General features: G+C 36.8%; 2 protein-coding genes across 6 annotated transcripts in view; one reads left to right on the top strand and one right to left on the bottom strand.

Moving 5' to 3' along the window:
- Nucleotides 1-23,892, top strand: part of LOC116849070 (protein vein) — a 934,475-nt gene that overhangs the window by 231,416 nt on the left and 679,167 nt on the right. The window lies entirely within an intron of this gene.
- LOC116849074 overlaps nt 16,320-23,892 on the bottom strand; it is an 82,663-nt gene continuing 75,090 nt past the window's right edge. The window contains exons 5-6 of one of the 2 annotated variants that reach the window (XR_004379071.1): nt 18,369-18,570; nt 16,320-17,317 (exon numbers count right to left, since the gene is read on the bottom strand). The gene's annotated coding sequence lies outside the window, so the exon portion shown is untranslated. Of the gene's footprint in view, nt 17,318-17,565; nt 18,011-18,368; nt 18,571-23,892 lie in introns of those variants that run through there. The other variant, XR_004379072.1, reaches the window with a different exon arrangement.

Raw genomic sequence — 23,892 nt, 5'->3', positions numbered from 1 at the left:
TCCTTCGTCCTCGGAAAGAAAGGAAGAAAAAAAAAGAAAAGCAAGGAGGAATAAACGAGAGAAATTGCTCGCGGTATCGCTCTCGCTATGCGCGTTACTACCTGGCCGATCTCGACTCACCGTGAGAAAAGGAGAGGGCGCGAACACGAATCGTACGTGTCCAACTTCCACTGGCTGGCGCGCGCGATGATCGCGTATTCTTTATTTATTTAACTGCGTCCAGATGGAGGCACAGCGGAGAGAGGCGGAGAGGATCAGCAGCCCGATCGTAGAAATACACTTTTCCTTCGGGCTTCCCCACGCGGTGTGCGCGCTCGCGCGAACATGAGCGGGCCTGACGTGCTCGACTTCCGTAATGCGATGTTTATCCGCCGCCGTATAGCCGCGCGATACGCGCCTCGCCGCTCTCCATACGTGACCGGATTACTCGCGGCATGCGAAACGAAAGAACGTTATACGAGCGCCGCGAGCACCTTCGATTTGCGTTACGACGCACTTGCCGTTCGCTGCTCGTTCCTTAGCGCAGTCGTCGGCTTTACGAGTGTTTTTCGCCGCGCGTATGTGCCAGTGTAAAATATCAGATGATGGGCTATATCTCTCGCAGATATGACGGATCGCGCGTCTCACGAGATGATGAGCTCTCGAGTAAACGAGGAGAAATCGAGGAGAACCTCCGTCTATATATATATACGTTCCTTAAAAGCGCGATTATCCGTCGGGCACACTCGAGGCGCTAGTAAATGTCCGAGCTGCCGGCGAGGACACTCCTGCGCGCACGCTACTGGAGTCTCGTGGCGCAAGTGGTACGACCCTTGATGTGGGGCGACAGGTGTACAGCCGGCCCGCGTCGTATAAGAGACGAGCGCATCGACACGTTGCGGGGAATAATAAGACCCGGTCGTTTTTGCGCTGCTGCATTTTTCATGCCTGCGGCAAGGCCGTGTAGGGCTTGAAAAGGAGAAGGAGTGGAAGGTAAAACATTTTTTCTTTTTTTTTTCATTTTATGGCAGAATAATGGATACATACAGAATTGGCGCGTTCGTCCTCGTAGCATAAAGAACAGATAAAGGTTATGAATTAATAGATGGAAAGTGGTAATATGGAACAGGGTGATAATATAAAAAAGTTAATTTCTCAAACAACTGCTGCAATTTATTGGTAATTGAAATAAGCATAATTATTGGGATTTTTATCAGCTGACAGAGGAACTTGGTGTCAGTATCACGTTATTTATAGTGTTAAAATAAGCGTTTTTTCCTATGAAAAATGTTTAGATAAGATTAAAAGAATATTTTCTTGTCTTAATCAATAAATTTTAAATCTTAATTCATCAATAAATCAATAAAACATAGGCAAATTGAACCGATTAATAATTAAATTAAACTTCAAAATCGCATAGTTATTTAAAAATGTTCTTTCTACTTTGAGATCCGTTGGATTGTTTCGAAAACAATGGGTAATAATATAGAACAAGAATGTTCCATATTACAACTATTCATGTCGCTATATCAAGAAAGAAATTGAGGCAAGAAAATAAAGATCTCATATAGTGAGTATGAAAATGATATTTCTATTTGAGACTTTTATTCATAAGATCTAAAGAACTTCTATAAAATTAGAATTGCTGAGCTTATTTCTTTTAATTCTTATAGTAAACTGATTTATTTCCATTTTTAACTTTTACATTCAAAGGAATTCAGTAAAAAATGTTATTTTAACATCAACGATTTTATAATAAAAACGTTTTTTTCTTTTTATTTTCATATTTATTTCAGATTCATCATTCACCAAGATCTACTTATTGCAATATGTTTAAAAGAAATTTTATGCTCCCTTTGAACAGTTCATTCTTTTTCTTAATAATTATGAATACATTATAAAAAATATATTTGCTAACACTTCTGACAATTGATGCAGCTATTGCATTTAATATTGAGTTTTTCTTCTAAAATAAAAAAGTGGTCTGTATTACCACCTTCTCTTCTAATCTAAGGATTAAATTATCTCGGTCAACTTACTTATATTTTATCATCCACTATCACGTAGATCTATTACGTGTTCAACATAAGCGTATTATACAGAATGTTTCTTAAGTATTACCTAATAATTTAGGAATTAATTATTGAGATAACTTTGAAGAAAAATTGAATAAAATTGAAGAAAAATGAATATGTGGTCTTAAATCTCGCTTCAAAGATATAGAGTGTGGAAAATTCTATACGAAATTAACAAAATATCAAAAAATACTAACAAAGAAATCAATTTTCTACTAATGCCGTATCACAACTGAGGAATACGTACTTATAGTTGGTGATAAAAAATAAAATTTAGAGTAAATTACGCATTCTGCAAAATCAGACGCATTAAAATACCAAGCCGCAAATATCTCCTAAACTAATGGCTTTACCTATCAAAAGCATATTCAGAAAATATTTTTACTTTTCTATAGATGATTAAGAAAATAATAAAAATGTTCAAAGAAATTTGATTCCATATATTAGCGTACAAATCCGGGACAGTAATATACTTAAACTCCGTTCCTATGCCATTGACTTCTTACAAAACGGTGGCTACAAGTACAAAATGAAGGTAATATCCTGCCTATTTACATCTTCCAGTTTGAAAAAGAAACCTCTTTTCGTTTAGGGGCTATTAAGAAAAGACGATAATTTTAAAAAATTTTCAACGTCTTTTATCTCTGAAATAAGACCCTTAAGACTATATATTTATATGAATTTTCCTTCATAAAATGACCTCAAGAATCGATTTATAAGTAAAATACTTCCGAAACAGCCTGTATACAAAGGACGGTGAGATTAGATGAACGCGATAAAAGCGTTTATATACGTTATTGAACCGAGTTGCCGAACGCGCTTATGAAGGCTCGAGAGAGTGACTCTTATTTAATCTCGCCATAACTCGTAAAATAACGCTCCGCACATTCGTGCATCTTTATCGTTGGCTTTTAAGGCTTTGGCCGATATACACCTGTCCTTCTCTCTCCTCCTCTCTGCGTTATCGTTGGATTGTAATTAAATTTGAGGAAGAATTTATCTCTAGGAGAAAATTCTCACTTTTCAGCATTTCATCAACATTTTAATATTGTTTTTATGCGGGAAAAAGTGACGAGATTTGAATCAGTCTGTAATTTATGGATGTAATTCGCGCGCAATGCCTTCAGCCTCGCCGGCGGATGCGCAAGGAACGAACACGGCGTACGTGTATAAAAATGCTATTTCACCGTTGAGATCCTCGAGATCCCCGCGCTCGGTCATCGCACGGGAGAGGGTTAAAGTCCGTTTCTATTAGCGAAGAAGCGCGAATGCATTTTTATGTAACCGTAGCGCGCTTAAGCCCGGCGGGAAGTTTTTCCCTAATCCGTTACGTTTTTGCCCCGCTCATCTTGACCCTTTCAAACGTTGAGTCTCGTTTCTGTTACGAGGATCTCTCGAGAGCTTCACCCTTTTATCGAAGAAGATCCGCGGGCTCTCTGAATTACGAAAATTACGGGACGCCGCGAAGTAACCGGATAAAGAGGAAGAGATAGCTGGAAAAATATAAAAAGCGGAAATTTATTTTACACAATTTCCATCGGGCGACGTGTATGTGTATGTGTGTGTGCGTAAACTCGATACCAATAGATTCTCATATAGGCTACAAATTTCTCTAATACGTCTGCGGTTCGCGCGAAAAAAAGAAACTAAGAGAGAGAAAGAGAAAGACAGAGAAAGAGACAAAAGTCGGAGCGATCGGTGTGAACGCAATTACCAGGATTAACGGCAATTGCCAAGGGTTAATTCACGGCCCGCTGCTTCTAATTGGCCGACGTTAGTAGGTCAGCCTCCAAGATGGTGCGCGATTAGACGAATGGATATGAATACATCGAGAATGACCGGTCCGGAGAGCAGTTTCCGTCTAATCGTCCGTTTCACGAGAGTCCACCGGTGCACAGAATAGCGTTACGCCGCGTGTGTTCCGTAAGCACAAATCGTGAATAATAATATAATAATAACACACTTATTATTGTATTATCATTCACGATTTATTTGTGTAAACGGCACGTCGCGTTCTACGACTCCCCTCAACTATCTGTAGAAATAACTAGAGATAATACAAAACTAGGGAATCGCGGTTTTAAAAATGTATTATCCATGCTTCAGAAGTAATAAAAACATTATGGAAAAATTACAGATTAATCTATATTGCATCTAAATGTGATACAAATAATTTGGCAATGATTCGGCCCTGATGAACAGTTGTTTCACTTTGAAGACATTATTAATACGCTACTTGACGTCTCATTCTACTTGAGAATATTTCTATTGCTGTTATAAAAATATTATCTTTAACAAAGAAAATATAACTAAAAAATAAACACAATTTTTTTAAGTATTAAAAATGTGATTTATGCAAATTTTTGTCAGAGTTCACTTCTGTGATTATTTAATTAATTAAAATTTACTCTAGGAGATTGTATGTTTGCCAGCATACTTACAATTTTATTATAAAGACATATATGTGCAACACAATTATTAACATATCCATTGTATGCAGGTAAAACTCATTAAATTGAACACAGAATTCCTCTACCATTTATGCGCGTTTTTTTAAATAGAAAACAGAAAATAGAAATATCAACGTTTCTAATTTTCAGTGATTTTTACAGGTACACTAAGAGAAAAAATAGTTGAAATAACTATAATCTCACTATATTTTATAGTTCGTTTTGACCTCAAACATATATTTATCTAAACACGAAGATATAGCAGAATAAACACACATTTATAGTCACCATCTTATTACTCTATGTGTATGGTAAAGCACGCTTTGGGATTATAGTTATATGCACCCATATTTTCCAAATATTCCAATTGTATTAACTATATAAAATAATTAATTTCTCTTACCATTTAATATTTGCTACCTTACTATGCTTTTTATTTCAAATAATTATAATTCTTGGAAAAAGTTTTACATGAGTCAATTATACTATTCTTATATTGTAAATATTACAAATAATATGGTAACATTTACTATAAAAATTATATTTCTAACTATAATCTTTTTACTATGCCATTATAGTTCCAAATATCATACATTTTTCTTTCAGTGTAATACACCCTTAACCCTTTAAGTATCACTGGTATTAATAGGAACCACTTAGGATCGGGCAGTTGAAACCTTATAAATATGTTATTTAAATTGTTTTTGACAATATTTCATTTAAAAAAGTTACTAGAATGTTCCATGAATTATGCGCCTTACACTGAAAGAAAAAAACAGTGGAAATAACTATAATCTTACTATATTTTATAGTTTGTTTTGACCTTAAACATATATTTATAGTTTATCTAAACATGAAGATATAGTAGAATGAACACAGATTTATAGTCACCATCTTATTACTCTATATATACGGTAAAGCATCTTTTGGGAATATAGTTACATGTACCTATATTTGCCAAATATTCCAATTGTATTGACTATATAAAATAGTTAATTTCTCTTACCATTTAATATTTGCTACCTTACTATGCTTTTTATTTCAAATAATTATAATTCTTGGTAAAAGTTTTACATGAGTCAGTTATACTATGCTTATATTGTAAATATTACAAACATTATGGTGACATGTACTATACAAAAGATATTCCTAACTTATTCCTAACAATAATCTTTTTACTATGCCATTATAGTTCCAAATATCATACATTTTTCTTTCAATGTAATACACCCTTAACCTTACCCTTTAAGTATCACTGGTATTAATAGAAACCACTTAGGATCGGGCAGTTGAAACCTTATAAATGTGTTATTTAGAGTGTTTTTGATAATATTTCATTAAAAAAAGTTACTAGAATGTTCCATGAATTATGCGCCTTAAAGGATTAAGTCGGTGCGACAAGTCTCCCCGGAATGAACTGATGAAATGATGAAAAGAAGAGAAAAATATGTGGGAAAGCGAAACAAAACAATATTCTCGCCGCGAAATCGCGCCCGTACGCGATAGGTAGGTTATTAAGGCCTAGTTGCACCAACATTATTTTGGCTTTAAGGGAAACTTAAACGTATATCTATCTTTATCTTTCTTTTTAAACAAATGAGAAAACAGACATATATTTAAGTCTCACTAAAACCAAGATAACGTTGGCGCAACCGGGACTAAGTGGATCTCGCGAATATCCAATGAACCCGACGCCGTTCTCGCTCTCGGTCGCCATCGAAATCCCTTCGTATATTATTCGCATAGTTATGGAGTTCCGCGCGGGACGCGATGGTGTTGTTGGGCGGATGATAGGTGCCCGCGCCGAAATTTTCGGCATTTCTTCGACGAATAACGGCCGCGGCCACCGCAACGGCAGCTTATTCGCGGCATCGAGTTTCGAATGCTGCGAAACAGCCACGACGACAAGAGACGAAAATCAGGGAGGCTCGCGGCATACACGGAATATCGGGCATAATCGGCATGCACGGCAATTTCCGCGCGCGTTGGCGTTCCAACTTTGCGCAATCGGCCGCATCCGTCGAATATCCGACGACGACTGTTTCCGCTCGATCGCCGCGAGACGACACACGCTGCCCGAATTTCTCTCGTGCTTTTCGTCTTGACTTAAAAAAGTCCAAGTTAAGGGGACGCTGAGAACTACCGATAGAATACTGAATGCATTTTTCCGCAAAGTCTACGTCGTACGGAACTACAAATGCCATGAAAGTACGTGCAAAAATCAATAGGAGCATTGCTCAATATGTGATGAAAACGAAAAAAAAATTTTAATATAAAATTCCAAGCTGTAAGTTAGCGTAATATTTGCCTAATCCAAAAGTTTCGTAATTTGTATGTACCGAAAATGTGAATACTTCAAATAGAAAAATTTTGAAGAACATTGCTGCAGCTTTGTATCTGAATTCAGAAGCTTAAGAATATCGTTTGCAGAGAGATTTCTACACATATATGGTTAAGTTTTCCGCTGAATATGGTAAAACAAAGTATCACTCATTTATAAGTTCTACTACAGTACACTGAGGAAAAGACACTTAGAAATTTATTTGTATGATACAAAATTTATTTCCGTGATATAAAGTATATTTCTGAGAAATAAAATTTGTTTCAGTGAAATAAATTTTTGTTCTACAAATAAATTTTCAAGTATTTTTTTTCTCAATGTACAAGAGATACGAAAAGAATAGCCTGATTGTGTTAATAACGATTGTATTATCGGCATTTTTTAAGTTCATCATCGATTTCGGCATTTTAAAAGTCAATTTCGGAGTTTATGAAAAATCAGTATTTGCAACTTTCATCCGTTATCTCCAAGTTGCGTCGCATCTATTTATTTTCTTTTCCCGCGTGATTACTCTTGCAGGATTCGAGATATTGTTAAGACTACGTGTACACTGAGGAAAAGACACTTAGAAATTTATTTGTATGATACAAAATTTATTTCCGTGATATAAAGTATATTTCTCAGAAATAAAATTTGTTTCTGTGAAATAAATTTTTGTCTTACAAATAAATTTTCAAGTATTTTTTTCTCAGTGTACAAGAGATACGAAAAGAATAGCCTGATGGTGTTAATAACGATTGTATTATCGGCATTTTTTAAGTTCATCATCGATTTCGGCATCTTAAAAGTCAATTTCGGAGTTTATGAAAAATCAGTATTTGCAACTTTTATCTGTTGTCTCCAAGTTGCGTCGCATCTATTTACCCGCATGATTATTCTTGCGGGATTCGAGATATTGTTAAGACATTCGCTATTAGCGAAATATAAAATTCGTTTAAATTACATACCTACAAATCTATAATATTATTTATTTGGTAAGTCTTAAAGATTAATACTGCAATTCTACACGGAAAAAAAGGTTTGGTTGAATTAATCAAATATCTGGTCGAATATGAACGATCCAGAACTTCCGATTGAAGTAACTCGAATTCTGTTTAAGTCAACCAAAAATCTTGTTAACTTAAACAGAATTCGGGTTACTTCAATTGGAATTTCTGGATCGTTTATATTCGACCAGATATTTGATTAATTCAACTAAACCTTTTTTTCCGTATAGACAAAATCGTAAAGCTCGTAACTTGTTCTCGTAAGATCCGTAAGAACTTATAAATAGACGATTGATACGTAAGCTACAACTTTATGATTTTACGATTTACTCATATTTGCTTAGAATTGCAGCATAAGTCCCAGAAACAACAATAAACGCATACACTTATAAACAACGATCTATCCTACTAGATCTAATGAAATGAACGCGAAAAATGTTTATTCTATTCTATATAGGTGTCATCACAATAAAGTCCACATCACAGGCGATAATAGAAGATTAAGGATTGCGAATTAGAAATCAAGTTTTGATGAAACAAGTAATTTCAATTTCGATAATTTGCGTTAGTCTGGTTGGTCAAGTTCCAATTTTCAATAGTCTCTAAGATAATTTTTATATGAATATCTTTCTAGTTAGAGTAGCTTAGAACAGGATAGGCACCCTTTGAATTTGTTTCACTAGATTTAGTCAGAGAAACGAATCGGATTCTATGAACGTATATCTATCTATCCATTTACACGGAGGAAATTGCTATGATTACTACATTCAGGTTTTGTGTTACATTTTTATAAATTTTAATTTCATTTGTGTTTGTCATGGATTTTCATCAATACTGCACTTGAATGTCGCACAACTTTCTGGGTAAAAATTGTATTGACTGTTTCACGTTCAGCCATCATCATGCATAATGTTACACATTGGAATATACAGTAGTATATTCTTACATCATGTATCTATCTAATTATTTATCTACCACACACATGTGTAACACACTAATTTATTATTTCAAGCTCACCTTTACTTAAAATTTTCAATTACATTATATAATTTTCAATTATACACATAAACTACCAACGTCGCATACAGCTGTCATCGTAAGAGCGATAATTTTTCTTTCTGTATTCATATAAACAAACAAATTCGAACATTTGCACAATTAAATCAAAACAAATACAATATACGGGGAAACAAATCATGATAACGCACGTATTAAAGTCGTATTTTTAACACATATCTCTAGTAATATTTAATCTCGAATAAAACTCGTCAGTAGGATGGTAAATTTATGGAATAATAAATGTCTAACATCGTTATTAGCCAATAATACAACGCTCATTTCTAGTGTCATTTCTAATGTAATAGGTTACTCGTTAATTAAATATAAAAGATGTTAAAATTGTAAGATGAAAAATAGTATAACTTTAATTTTGGTTTATACATCTCTACAATTTTGATGAATTACATTTTACTGGGGATGTCACATAGGAGTGAAATTTTTTGTTTAAATGTCCACACAAACAAAGTCTGTTATCACGTCATTACACATGAAAGAATACAAATTGGACAGTGGAAAGAAGTTCCTAAATGACCCGTATTAACAAACTCTATCCTAATTATCGCGATCTCGCCAGAGATTTCGAGCGGCTAACTTTCGAAGGAGCCGTGGAAACCGATCAGCTTGATTTCTCACATTAAAATATCGAGAACACCGATCCGGGCGCAGTCCGTTTCCTCCGTTGATCTCGTAAGAGCCAGCGTCTCGAGTAACGAGAAATGAGAGAAATGGGACTCTCGGATCGATGCAATGCACCGCGATTCATACAACGAGCGAAGACGAACCGAGTTCTCCTCCGTCCTTTGTTTTACCTCTTCCTCGTTTCGCTTTTTTCTTTTTTTTTTTTTTTATTGTTTGTCTCGTCTGCGGCGCAGCGAGAGGGGACGGTAGGGATCCGACGTAAGATCTCAAATATTAACCCGGAAACATTTGTGCGAATTCTCGTGGCTGCGAGCGGGTCTCATGAATATTCCAAGTCCGGAGCGACGTTAAGAGGGTGCTCGTCGTGCTTTATACGATCCGCATCCGATCTTGCATTCGACGTCTGCCGAGCATTTTGAGGAGTCCGTCCACTATTCGCTACCCGACTTTGAACTCTTGCCCCTGTAAATTATTAAACGTTGTAGTTTTACGTAGAGATAAAGCGTTCCGTCTGCTATATCGCTTTTGTCGTTGCTGGGTAAGACAGAGAAGAGAATGAGAGAGAGAAAGAGAGAAAGAAAGAAGCGTATTACGAGAGGATGATATCGACAATGCCATCGAACGGGCGGGAGCAAGCGATCGAATGAGTGAGTGAGTGAACGAGCGATATGCAGCAACAAGGCGAGACGATATTCGCGCACGATTCGTACACAATGGATATTGTTAGCGAACGCGTTGCGTAAATAAATGCGATGTTGAATCCCGCTCGCGCTTGCGCGGCGAAAACGATTCTCGCGAAAATTGATACCGCGCGGCAGCACGCATTTTGCGAAACGTATCTTCGGCAGAATATCCACGAATAAGCGGGTAAATAAATAATTCAGCGAAATGTGAAGATTTGATTACGTCCGTATTTCACCATGGCGGGTATGTTAGAGTGGAAAGGGAGGCAAACGTCGTTAATTTTTCACCGGCCGCTGGAATTGTAGAATATAATCGATATCGCCGGTATCTTTTATTCGGCAGTAACGTCGGCGCGAATTACTTTTCCGCGATTACCAAGACCTTTCGTTGCTAACCCGGCTAACAGCGTTTCTCTGATAACTTGAGCTATATACGTGATGTGAAGAGAAAACATTCCTGACAAATCCGACAACATGACATTTGATCTCGATTTTTTCGAAAACGGATGAGTGCCTAGACAAATAGCGAGATACATGTCTATTTATTTTCGAACAAAGTCCGTGCCAAAGCCCATCAAAATCGGTGACCCACACTTCGTAGCCTCGCCTTGTTAATTAAATTTGAAATGAGATGGTTTATTAATTATTATAAATATAAGAAGTAAGAGAAACAGATTTATTTAAACAATGTTAAAATTTATTTTTCATGTAGATCAACAGATAAGATTAGCGTAATGAGAAGTACATAAAATATAATTTTTAAACAATAAATCGGATAATTAAGTACAATGCAAAATCACGTCAAGGAATATTATAAATCAGAGAGACAGAGAGAGTGAGAGAGAGTATCGGGATGGTAAAATAGAATATGTGCAGATCAAAATAACAAAAATAAAAGTAAAATACGTGTAAATTAAAATAATAAAATTTACGGCCTGACAACGCGCGGTGTGCGAGAACATTTAACATATCGCTACAGTGGAGATAATAACATGATTTAATATAAAGAAAAATAATTGCGCTTCGGTGTGTGTCTATGTGTGTGCTTGAAGAATAAAGTAAGATCGGAATAATTCGGTTATTAAAATTATCTGAGTAAAATAATGATTTACGATTGTGTTGGGTTTTAATAGATTGTACTCTAATTGATCGATCAATAGAAGTGTTAAATGAATTCAAAGTATGTAGATCGACTGATTCGAAGGGAAAATTGTAACTGACTAACTCAAAAAGAAGATTGCAACCGTCTCGACTTGAAGAAAGAAACTTGTTTCTCTGTCCTACTCGAAAGAAAAACTGCACGGTTTAAAAGATATGTTGTAACTGTCTAGTTCGAAAAAAAAACTGCAACTGGTCGAAGAAAATACTACAACTGCATAACTCGAAGAAAGAAGAATAGCTGTCTATGGTGTCTCTTGAAGGAGAGCGGTGAGAGTCAAAGATTTTGAATTTGTTCTGAATTTTGATATGAGAAGAAGAATAAGAATGAGATAAAGGCTGTGCCCAACTAAAACAGGATACTAAAACAGTAAATAAGGAATAGTTGGATCTTTTCTGATTATATTGATTGAAAGATTTCTAAAGTGGTAGAAGAATCTCTAGGAAAAGTAACGTAACGTAACGAGAGATATTTTTAAAAAATATGTGAGGATCTCTTTGACACAGAAAGACCCGAATGTTATATATTCCATTAGAATAGCTCATATGGCTATATTATTTTTATTTTTACTTGGGCATGTCCTATCTAATTTGCCATTGTAGCATTTGGATTATGTTCTTATCCTTTCAATTCGTGACGGAACTCAATGACCTCCACATATGCGGTCGTTTAATTTAAAAGACTTTTTGCGAGTTTTCGTTTGACAATCCTAATATTACGTCTCCTAAGTCTAAAAGAAACATGGCTAACATTGGCAGATCCTAAAAATTTATCTTGTAGCACATAATAACTTAATCTAACCGAAATTTGAAATAACTGTCGTTTGGAATATTTTACAACAAGGTCTTTTCCTGTCAGTTTCCAAAGTTGTTTAAACTTACAGACTGTCGCTTTGCCAAATATTTCCGTTCTATTTTTCCGAAACTATAGTTTAATAAAAGAAAAGATAATTTTCTATGGATAATATATGGAGTCCGCAGGACGTAGCAAAGTAAATGTTATTTGTTTCAAATATTTCATAATTTATGTATCTGCAAATCTATCATAAGATTATCATAAGTATCAAATTTATTCAAAATACATTCTAAATTATAGTAAATTTAAATCAAGAATATTTAAGAAATATTTAAAAATGTATTAATTATATATTAAAAATAATATTTTTTTAAATTATGGATTAATATATTTTACATCTAAAGTAACACAAACAATTTTCCAATAAAAATTTAATTTGACAATTAAATTTGTCAATAACAATTTGTCTGTTAAAAAATTATTCTACATTGAAGTCCAGCAAACATGTTTACGTCAAATAATGTATTTGTTAAAAACTTAACAAGGCATGAATGTGCCTTACAGGTTTGAGATTATTAATACAATAGAGTAAGAAATAAACAGACATTGGATGTATACAATAAATGCATAAACTGAAATTTTATGTAAACTTGGTCGCGTAAACAAAATAAGAAAAACTGATGCAATTTGTCTGATGGTATAAAAACCAGAACGTAGCGTGAGAGATAAAACGAAAAAAAAAAACAATGCACTAGCATACAGTACGCCACAACGACGAAACAACGAAGATTTACGCGCTTAAATAAAAAACGCTGCCATCTATAGTTGTTGCTAACAGACTATATATTAACAATATTAAGACATTATCAGTATCATTTGACTTTATTTCGCTATTTGAAAATATTTTTATTCGTGCTGGAATGGAAATATATGATATTATCTTTGGCAAAGGAACAGATAATTAAAAAATAATGACGTAAATTTCTACTTTTGTATACTTCACATATTTCAGAGCATATATGCAAAGTTTTATTATAATTCAGAGATAAAAGTTTAAAAGTCAGAAAGAATAGAGACTATCAGAGATAATATGAAATAAAACAGACTATAAAATGGTAACTGGACTAAAATGGACTATAAATATTAAAGTAAAAATGTTTTTTATTACTAAACTGTATTGTTGGTATATATATTATACGCGTTTTCATACAGGAAATAAAAATATTAATGTATTTCTAATTTCTAATATAACTTTTTGCAAGGACTATAAGAGTAACACACTTTTAATTAGAACAAAAATTCGGTTTACATAGAGTCGAGTCAACTTTTTCTTCGACAAAGTTGTGCGATATTCTTGTAGAGAGAATGAATTTTTTTGAATATATGACAATGAGTTTTTCGTAAACTTGTAATGAGTATATTTAAGACTATTATTAAGAAAACATTCTTTGTTGAAGAACTATTGCTTAAAAGAAAATTATTGTTTAAAAAAAGAAAAGAAACTAAGTAATTTCTTTTTCCTATTCTCTGGTTTTCTTAAAAGTAAAATGATATTTCATATATGAAGACATATTGAACTAATGCTATTCATTTTATTCGTAAAAAATCATTAATCTTTCGAAACTGTGGACAATTTTATTCCCTACCTTACATTTAAAGAAACGATAAATCTTTTACACTAACCTAATACTTTCTGCATTTGATAATTCATATATAAATCTTGTTTTATTTATTTTTTTAGTTGAAAATATATATCACAGCCTTTTAGAAAGTTTCTCTAAAAGTCATAAATTCTTATTCCATTTCCTATATTTATTCTCTGTATGTAGGAAAAAGTACCGAATCGACATTGTTTATTTTATTCCTAAAAATTATTAACGCTTTAAAATTAAACAATTTCATTTTTCTTTTATTAAAAAAAAACGATTAAAATTTTCGAAAGATCTAATACTTCTTGCACTTGGTAATTCATAAACCATTTCATTAATTTTTCCTTTTTGAATATCTCTGCCTTTTTAAACAATTTAACCCATTTAACCCCACGTCCAAATGTGCTGAAATTTTACGTTGATTTGAGCCATTTATTCTATTACGGAAATGAGGTCTGTTGTTTATAAAGAGTACCATTCCTACCAATTTTGATGTCGCTCTATCGAATAGTATTGAAAAAATTTAAAAAAATCGCAATTTATGCAAAATTTTTGCAAAATAAAATTTAAAAACGCATGTTTTTTCTTTTAAGGACTAATTTTTTTCTTCTTCCGCTTTTCTTTCCATAAAAACGTGGTAGTATCGCTCGGGAAAGTGTCTAAAACGTGTTTCTGATACTTTAACTTAAAAAATATGCCATGGGTATTTTTTCAACAAAAATGTACCAAAATGGCGATTAGAAGCATTTAATTCAAATTTTCGTTTATATTGGTTATATTTATATTTGGTTATCGAAATTGTGTTAGGGTCAATATTACTACAAAATTACATAGTAATTTACATAATAATTATATAGTAAAACAATTTTGATAACCAAATATAAACGAAAATTCGAATTAAACGCTTCAAATCGACCGCCATGTTTGTTGAAAAAAAATACTCATGGCTTATTTTTTAAGTTAAAGTGTCAGGAACACGTTTTAGATACTTTCCTGAACGATACTAACACGTTTTTATAGAGAAAATAGCGGAAAAAGAAAAAATTAGGTCTAAAAACATGCGTGTTTTATTTTATATCGCAAAAATTTTGCATAAATTGCGATTTTTTTCAATTTTGTCAACACTATTCGATACAGCGACATCGAAATTGGTAGGAATGATACTCTTTATAAACAACAGACTTCATTTCCGTAATAGAATAAATAGCTCAAATCAACGTAAAATTTCAGCACATTTGGGCTGTAATGAGTTAAAGAGTTATCCACAAATTACTTCAAAAGCCTTATATACAAGTCGCGGTTGAGATTCTGTAGAATTTTAGACCATATAAGGTAAACTCGGATAAGATGGCCATACTTTTTTAAAATGCAAAAAAAATACATTTCTTTTTAATAGCGTTTGGTACATTACTTCACTGAAGCCTACAGTACATAATACCATCAGAGTTAAAAAGAAAATATTTCGGTAAAATTATTTATTACAAAAATATCAAAACATGAGCATTGGCCATCTTACCTAAATTTTTCAGATAAGACGGCCATAAAAAAACAATGTGATAACTCACATATATTTTATGTTCAAGTTTCTATACCTATTATTTTATAAAATAATGAAAAAAATATAATTTATCATATTTATTTTAATATAAGATATTTAATATATATTACTTGTGAAAAATATAATGCACATATAAAGTAGAAACTTCTATTACAAAACTTAAATTCTAAATTATGGCCTATGGCCATCTTTTCCGTATAGCCGTAATACCCGAGTTACCCTAAAATACGGATTTCTCGTTCACAAAGTATATTAATGTTTGAATATCGAGGGATTAATTAATCGTAAACACTCGGTGGCGCGCGTCTGGCTACAAGCGTTCATCCGTGTCTTCCGGGTGACGTCGTCGCCGCAAACCGGAACCGAGTGGAGTTCCGAATTCCGATCTCCCGGATTCGCCTAAATGACGCAGCGCGCCCAGCGAGCGCGCATACTTCCGGCGCCGACACGCGGCCGAACTTCCGCCGAAAGTTACTCCACGACTCTCTATCTCTATTTCGCAGCCTGGCAGACTCAGTTCAATAGACACCCGTCGATTCAATTACCGCCGATTCGGCGGGTTACCGCGTTTTAACGAAGCGCGGTTTGTTAGTCAGCGACTGCCTCGGCCGTGACCGAGGAGGAAGATCCTCTCGCAGAATTCTGTCAGCCGAAACGTGGTCCGAAAGCTGACGATGCTGAAGTCCTGTACGCGCGCGCGCGTCACGGTATTGGTCAAAACTTAATACAAGTTATAGACAAAGATGACTAGAATATCGTGGAATACGATCAAGTTAGCGAGTCGACCTGTTCGATTGTTATTAATTTTATAAACTGATATTAATTGAAAGTTTATACTATTATTTATATATTATTATCATTATTACTTAATATATTATTGGTACCTATTGGTATTATAGACTAGATGCTATAAATATACATTATCATACGTTGTTAATCCCTAAACTTTCCTTAAGTAATCTCACAATAAAACATGCATAACACCACACAAAATTATCTACGAAACTACTTCGTTTGCTCAAACATATCTTGAGATCCTCTACTACGCAGGCCTATGTTATTTGAAAATCCAAATAATCGTATTTATTAAACCAGAAATTTGTATTATTTAAACTATCCCCCTTCGATAAATATATTTTTCTGAATTTAAAATTTATTAAAATAATATTATTAAAATTTATTAAATCCAAAAAAGTTTTCTCTTTGTATAGTAGTGCAACTTTAAAAGTCTGTTGTACCACTTTGTTGCACATTTTACTCGACTTGACAAAACAATTGGGGAATTGGATTAAATAAATTGAAAAAAAATGATTAAATAAATTGAAAAATGTTTCAACTGATACTGAAAAAATTCAATATTGCAGATATTTGATAAATGAAATAGTCATTTTATAAACTTATTTTATAAAACCATTTTATAAAACCTGATTTTTTATGCAATATATTTTAACGGACAACGCAAATATGTATTTGTATTATTACTTTTTGCAAAAAAAATGACTGATGCCGCGAAAATAATGGCAATTTATAATGAAATTTATAATGAAATTTATAATGATCGGCCACGTTGTGCTACGTTTCGGCAATAAAAAATTGAAAGACAGAAGAAAAAATCGCGTAAAAATACAAACATAATAAGCAAGTTTTAGTAGACATATGAGAAATTTTACAGGCAATCAAAAATAAAAATATAGCATAATATTCATAATCTTGCTATTTTGAAAAATATACGCACATATTATTATGATAAATATCGATTATCTTTCACAATTGTTGGCTCAACAATTTTTTATTTAAACAATTTAATTTCAGTTTTTGAATATCTATAAATACGAGAAAATATGGGAAAACTATAAAATTATTTTCGGACTAATCTGCTTGGTCTAAAGTAAATCCTTTGGTACGACATTCACTGCACGCGTGCCGCCATGGACTTCACCATATCTGTAACAAATAACAATTTTTCCGGTTAATAACATGAAAACGTGTAAACATATCAAGATAGAAAATCTCAAGATTGTATATTTTTCTATTAAAATAAAAAACAGAAAATAATAGACACTGTTAGAATTCTAAGATGCTACCATTGCTGAAAATAAATTTAACACGATTATCATACATGTTAAATAACGTAATAATCCATCTAGCCAGAAAAAAGTTTCGGGGGGGCTGTACTTTTTATTTTTGACGAGCAAAAAAAGGTTATTCGAAAAAATTTTTCTCACACTTAGCGTAACCCAGAAAATTAATTTTGGGGGCTGCAGCCCCCTCAGACCTCCTCAGTGGCTCTGCACAACTCTCAAAATTCTGCGCCATGTGTATGCTACTTATATAGAAAAATATTTGAGAAAAAACTACTTTTTTAATGAAAAAATGCCGACAACAAAAATCTAAATGTTAAGGGGGGAATTACATGCAAAAAGCCTTTTTCAAGGCTATTTGTACGAATTTTTTTAACAGAAAAGATAAGATCAATGGATTTGAAATTTGCATAGTGTATTTATTAATGTTCAAAGTATAAAATAAATTTTATTGAATAACAAGAACCAATCCACTTTATAATTATAGATAAAAATGCAGTCATCCGTTTGCGAGTTCTATATTTGCTGTCGACATAATTCCAGGCCTTTCACTACTCTGAAACCAAAATGAGAAAGATTTTTAAAATATACGGTTGCCATTATAGCCCGTACCAAAATGAAGGCAGTAGAACCAAGTTTGGAAAAATAATGACTGTACAAAAAAATATTGAAAATGGAACTTTTTTCAACTTTTAATCATGTTAAAAAAATGAAAAAAATAAAATATAACCGTGTTCAAGGTAGGGGTGAAAACTACATGTCTACTGTACATTGTGTAAAAATTTCAAGTTATTTGTTTCAGTAATTTTTGCATAATCATGTCAACAGTTTAAGAAAATGTCGTTTTCAAAAAAACGCGTTTAAAATTTTATATATATTTTCCATACAGATAGTAACAAAATTTTTAAACTTACGATCAGTCATTGCAGGTGCATAAAATGAGTCCTCATCTTCCTCAAGAAGATGCCACTTCTCCAGAGGCTACTTGTTTCTCACAGCTTTCGGATCTAGCCCTCCGAGCCTCAATGGAGAATCGACGCTTCGCGCAATTGATGTGTTCGTGGTCTTATTGAAATGCAAATATCTCCGCTCTTCTGCCGATTTTCACGCTCCTGACTGCAAAATTTTCAAAATAAGTGCATATCCTTCGTTAAAAATAAACTAGATCGTCGCTAGGAATGTCGCTATTGCCAAGTAGGAATCGTATAAGTTTCGCCAGTACGGAAAAATGGCCCGATATTGAGCCGATACCGAAAAGCGGATGTCCGGTTTTGGTACTGGCTTAGTACTGGGCCTAATATTAAAAAACTGTATTATTGGTACTGGCTCCGTTCTAAGGTTGGGTATTGGATAGTCGTACCGTACGTGTACTGGGACGTTACCGAAAAGTGTTGCCTAACTTTCATTTCTCATATTTTCCACTGAGTTTGGATGCCGTCTAATAGCCAACTCATAATATTTCGTGAGATCATGGATAGTTATGTTTGTAGGTTTCCAACTCTTTTCCAACTCTGATGCTTTTATTTTTTTTCTTTTTTTTTTAGCATTTCTCGATCTCGTATTTGGTAATTGTCTCGTAAGTTGGTATTTGTGTCCGAGTAAGCTAAAACAATGTTATGAACGAACATAACCTCAAAATGGCTGAGCAATCAAGATCGAGCATGGAATATAACCGAAGAGCGATGATTATTGAAGGTCTTCGCGCTGGACCTACGCCGGCCGAAATAATTGAGTTCTTCAAATATCTTAGATCGACTTAGTTTACGAAGTTTCCGCTAAATACAAGGTTTCGGCGAGGTTCGAAAAAGATTCAGCAAATCCGTCGAGGAAGAGCCATTCAAGAGGTCGGCAAGGATCTTGGAAGTTGTCCAAAGAGCCCAAGAGTTGATCAGAGAAGACCCATAGCAGTCTTTCCGGAAATTGGCGACAATTTTGGGTGTGAGTGAAGCTACCATGCGCCGAATCTTCCGTACATTTTCCAACAGAACGGCGTACCAGCTCATACGAGTCATTTGATCCAAAACTAGCTATCGGACAACGTCAACATGTTTTGGAGCAAAGAGTTTTGGCCTCCGGATAGTCCAGATTTGAATCCGTTGGGCTATTACGTGTGGAGCGTAATTGAAAGAGTCACAAACAAGTCGAGACATTCTAATGTGGCATCTCTTGAAGCCGCTATTAAAGCAACATTCTTCATTATCGACAAGCCGGCGTTGCAAAGAACGTGCAGTCGCTTCAGGCTCAGGATCGAGGCAGTAATTGCGGCAGACGGTGGTTACATTGAGTAATTTGTCTATAACGGTTCCACAAATGACACGAAAAAGGGTTTCTATGTAATTTTGTTTGACCAATAAACTTTTGTTAAATACATTGTTTATTTTGTCCGTATTTAGCTGACGTCTATATATTTTAAGAATATGCAATATAAAAAAAATGGCCAACAAAATTATTTTCCATGCAATTCCCCTTTTAAGGAGGTCGTGGACGGCTCGCCGGTGTTTAGGATGGACCGGGAGGAAGGATGAAAGTCAGTTTAGTGAAAATCAAAAAGAAAATTATTCTATCACAATTTATTCTGGTCTCTTGAATTATACAAGTACAGGCGCTTATACAAGTACAGCTTGTCGCTAGGCGCGGAGCCGCTCGGTGGAGGCGCGGACGGAAGCGGTTGCAAACTTATAGGTTAGGTGGACGAGAGCGGTCGCGTGTAACGCTTCGTTATACTTCTCCTTCTGGGGAGCGCGAAGTTCTATCGGAAACGAAGTGCTTGGACTTCAATCATCCTTTCCGATCGAGCCGGAAGAACCACTTTCCTCCCTGGACCCGGAGGTGGTATTTCCGGCTCACGTAAAATAGCACCCAGCCGTATTTACCTGGAGTGAGTTCGACCCGAAAGCGGTGGCTGGGTGCTTTCAGGCACCTAAGCCGGTTGCTGGTCGGCCGGCAGTGGTGACGGCGGTGGTGCCGTAGTCGTTCGTGGTTGTGGTGGCGGCTCCTCTCGTGCCGAATCCTCGGCGGGCCTCTTTCTCTGGGCCAACGACGGATGCGTGGTCCGCTCAGTGGTCCTCTTTTGCGCCGCAGATGATAGCGGCGAGCCTCGCGGAGTCGCAACCCCGTGCAATGGAGTAGCTCGCGTCGCCTGGATGGTTGTGGCGGCGAGGTTCATGATCCAATCCCGCTTGCGGCGGTTTACCGCGTCGGACCGCTGAATCGTCGTGCCGACTGCCGGCACTTTTGACCACTGCCGAGTCCACCGCCGGGGCGTCAGTATTGACCTGATGGGGCTGTTGCCTCGCTCCACGAACAGCCATACCAGCCTGTTGGTACTCCAAGACCGCTTTACGAAGTGGGAGTTATGGAGACGCAGCCCCTCCGACGACCAGGGTCGTCATCCGGGCTACCTCCGATCGCCTCCTCTACCGGCCCGCGTCAGATAATCACTGACAACGGGCGGCAGTTCCGGACCCGCAAGTTCGAAGAACTGCTGCACTTGTTCCGAATATAGCACCAAACGTCCCCGGCGTTCCTTAGTTACGGACACGAGTTCCGCGTCCCGAGCACGGCGATGTCACTACAGCTGACGATAGCACATCTGCCACAGGGCGTCTACGAGGCGGGCTTGGAGTGTCCCGGCCGGTGGTTGTTGTAGGGGCTTGTTGGCCAGGTAGTTTGGACAGTTTCGCACGTACTTGGCGATGTCCCGGAACATACCCAGCCAGTAATACGTGAGAGCCAGACGGCTTATGGTCTTGGCGACGCCTAAATGCCCTGCCACGGATTCGTCGTGGCCTTGACGTATGACTTCGTTCCGCCAGTGATGTAGTACGCACTAGTCCGGCTCAATCTGACACTTATTTTCCTGATCGAATCGCAATACCTTGGCCCACCCAAGGGCAACTCATGTGTAAAATTTCATTCCGATTAAACAATATTTTCTGTTTGTTCTAAGAGCCTTAATTTTCGATATATTCATCAAAATCACTAAAATTATGACTTTCAAGAGGATGACTCATATTACGCGATTACCCGTTCGCAATATCCTCGTGATGTTGCGTGAGGACAGCTCCCAAGCCGTGGGTGCTAGCGTCTGTCTGCAGCGCGAACTTCTTTGTGAAGTCGGGGCAGGCGAGCACGGGCACGGGGACCAATGCTTTCTTCAGCGTTTGGAAGGCGGCGTCTTCGGAGTCGCCCCAGTTCCATTTAACTCCCTTCCGGGTCAGACAGATGAGCGGACTGGCGAGCCGAGCGAAGTTTTTGACGAAGCGGCGATACCAAGAGGCGAGGTAACTGGCGTACCTGGCGGATGGTTCGAGGTTCGAGGTGGTGGTCAGTCCGCTATTGCGCTCATCTTTTCGGGGTCCGTATGGATCCTTTCCTGGTTTATGATGTGCTCGAGGTATCGGAGTTGCCGAAGAAGCGACATTTCGCAGCATTAATGCATAATTTAGCGGCGCGTAGTCTCCGGAACATTTCTTGCAGCCGCGTCAGTTGTTCTTCAAACGTGCTGCTTAGGACGATAATGTCGTCCAGGTACACGAAGACGTACGGCTCGAGGGTGGGGCCGAGGGCACGATCCATGAGCCGCTGGAACATGGCAGGTGCATAATGCAGACCGAACGGCATCTCAGTGAACTGTATCAGGTCCCTCCCGGGGACGACGAAAGCAGTCAGCGGCTTACTGGCAGAGTCGAGCGAGATCTGCCAATATCCGCTCTTCAAATCCACGGACAGGTACTGGTCTCTCATAGCTTGCCCAGTATCGCGGTGATGTGGGGCAGAGGGTATGCATCTTTCCTGGTTACTGCGTTCAGGCGGCGGAAGACAATACAGACTTCGCGGTACCCGCCATCCCTCTTGCGCACGACGACTACTAGGGAGCTCCAGGCGCTAATTGAAGGCTCAATGATGCTGTCCGCCATCATCAAGCCATTTCCTCGTCGATGACGGTCTGCATCGCCGAGTTTCGTGGTCGATACTTCTAATAGTTTAATAGGCCGGTCGTTCGTGAGGTAGATACGGTGTGTGTGTAAGCTCTTTTATCCGGTCGAACGCAGCGAATTGCGACTCCAAAAATTCGCGGAGGCGTCGCTCTTCTTCCGACCTATGTGTCGTGAGGCCTGTCGCCATTTGGCAGACCGGTGACGAGCGAGGAGGGCGCGAGTTATGGCATCAGCGATACACCCAACCTCGCCCACAGGTCTACGCCGATGAAGACGGCCGTGTCCACGATTTCCATAACGTGGAAAATGTGGCGCCATCGGCGAGAGCCGACTCGGAGAACCAGGTGGACGGTCCCCTGCGTCGTGGTGGTCTCCCGGTTCGCGAGTCGGATCCGCGTCCCGTTCCCTGGGGCCGGTGCCCGGTAGGGAGCGATCTTTCTGAGTGTAGTCCGACTGATGCACGACACTTCGGAACCGGTGTCAAGCAGGGCATGTACTCGATGGCGGTTGATCTCGATTTCAAGGTGCGGCGTGAAATCCTCTACGATTTTGCAAATAATCACATAGATTTTTAATTATTAATTAAAGAAGATGAGTGCATTATCACGCAAAATCGTATAATAATCTTCTTTAATTAATTATTAAAAATCTATGTAATTATTTGAAAAATGGTAGAGGACTTTTTTGTTCAATTTGACCTAAAGTATAAGTACACGACGGCAGTCGTCGCTACTATAACTCATTTACCATATTCTGCATGATCATTTACAAGTTTTCTACATTTAATATCTCGATAATTATTGCGAATATCGCAAAACAGTATAGGACTTTTATGTTCACCGCAACCTGTTCTACGTTCCCACAAAATGCCCGGAGGAGAGTGTGAGATACCCTGTATATGGAGGGGAAATTGCGTAGACCAAAAGTGTGTCCAAAATATGTGTGAAAGAGAAAGGTATACATTCCTACTCATCCTCTGTGCGCATGCATCAACATGCGTCAGTTGTTGCTGGGCTACAAAATTATTGGTTTCAATATTTTTTATTCTATCAACTTTACCGAAAAATATCAAGAGATAAAAATTGTTTATTTTCTTCTCGTATAGCTCGGAGAATTTTTTCAGAATTTTGTATTAACTTTTTAGTACTGCATTTTCTTGCGTTTTCTTGCATTTTCTTGAAGTACTAGAAAGTTAATACAAAATTCTGAAAAAATTCTTAGAGCTCTGTGAGAAGAAAATGAATAACTTTTATCTCCTGTTAATTTTATAACCTAACCTAACCTGTTAACTTCAACGCATGCGCACAGAAGACGAATAGGAACGTATAGCTTTCTCTCTCGCACACATTTTGGACACATTATCGTGCCAGCATTTCCCCTCTATGTATATGTGCTCTAAAGATACTAGGTATACTCGGTGCTGAACGCCATTTTAAGAGCCACGCGGCCTTTCACCAGCAGCACGTGACCCGGCGTCGCAGCGCCCGGGGTGGGGGTA

This window comes from Odontomachus brunneus, unplaced genomic scaffold (assembly GCF_010583005.1).
Source record: "Odontomachus brunneus isolate Ranch 3 - 2012 unplaced genomic scaffold, Obru_v1 Obru_scaffold_105, whole genome shotgun sequence".
Lineage (NCBI taxonomy): Eukaryota > Metazoa > Arthropoda > Insecta > Hymenoptera > Formicidae > Odontomachus > Odontomachus brunneus.
The sequence above is the reverse complement of the archived record's forward strand: the minus strand, read 5'-3'. Positions and strand labels throughout refer to the sequence as shown.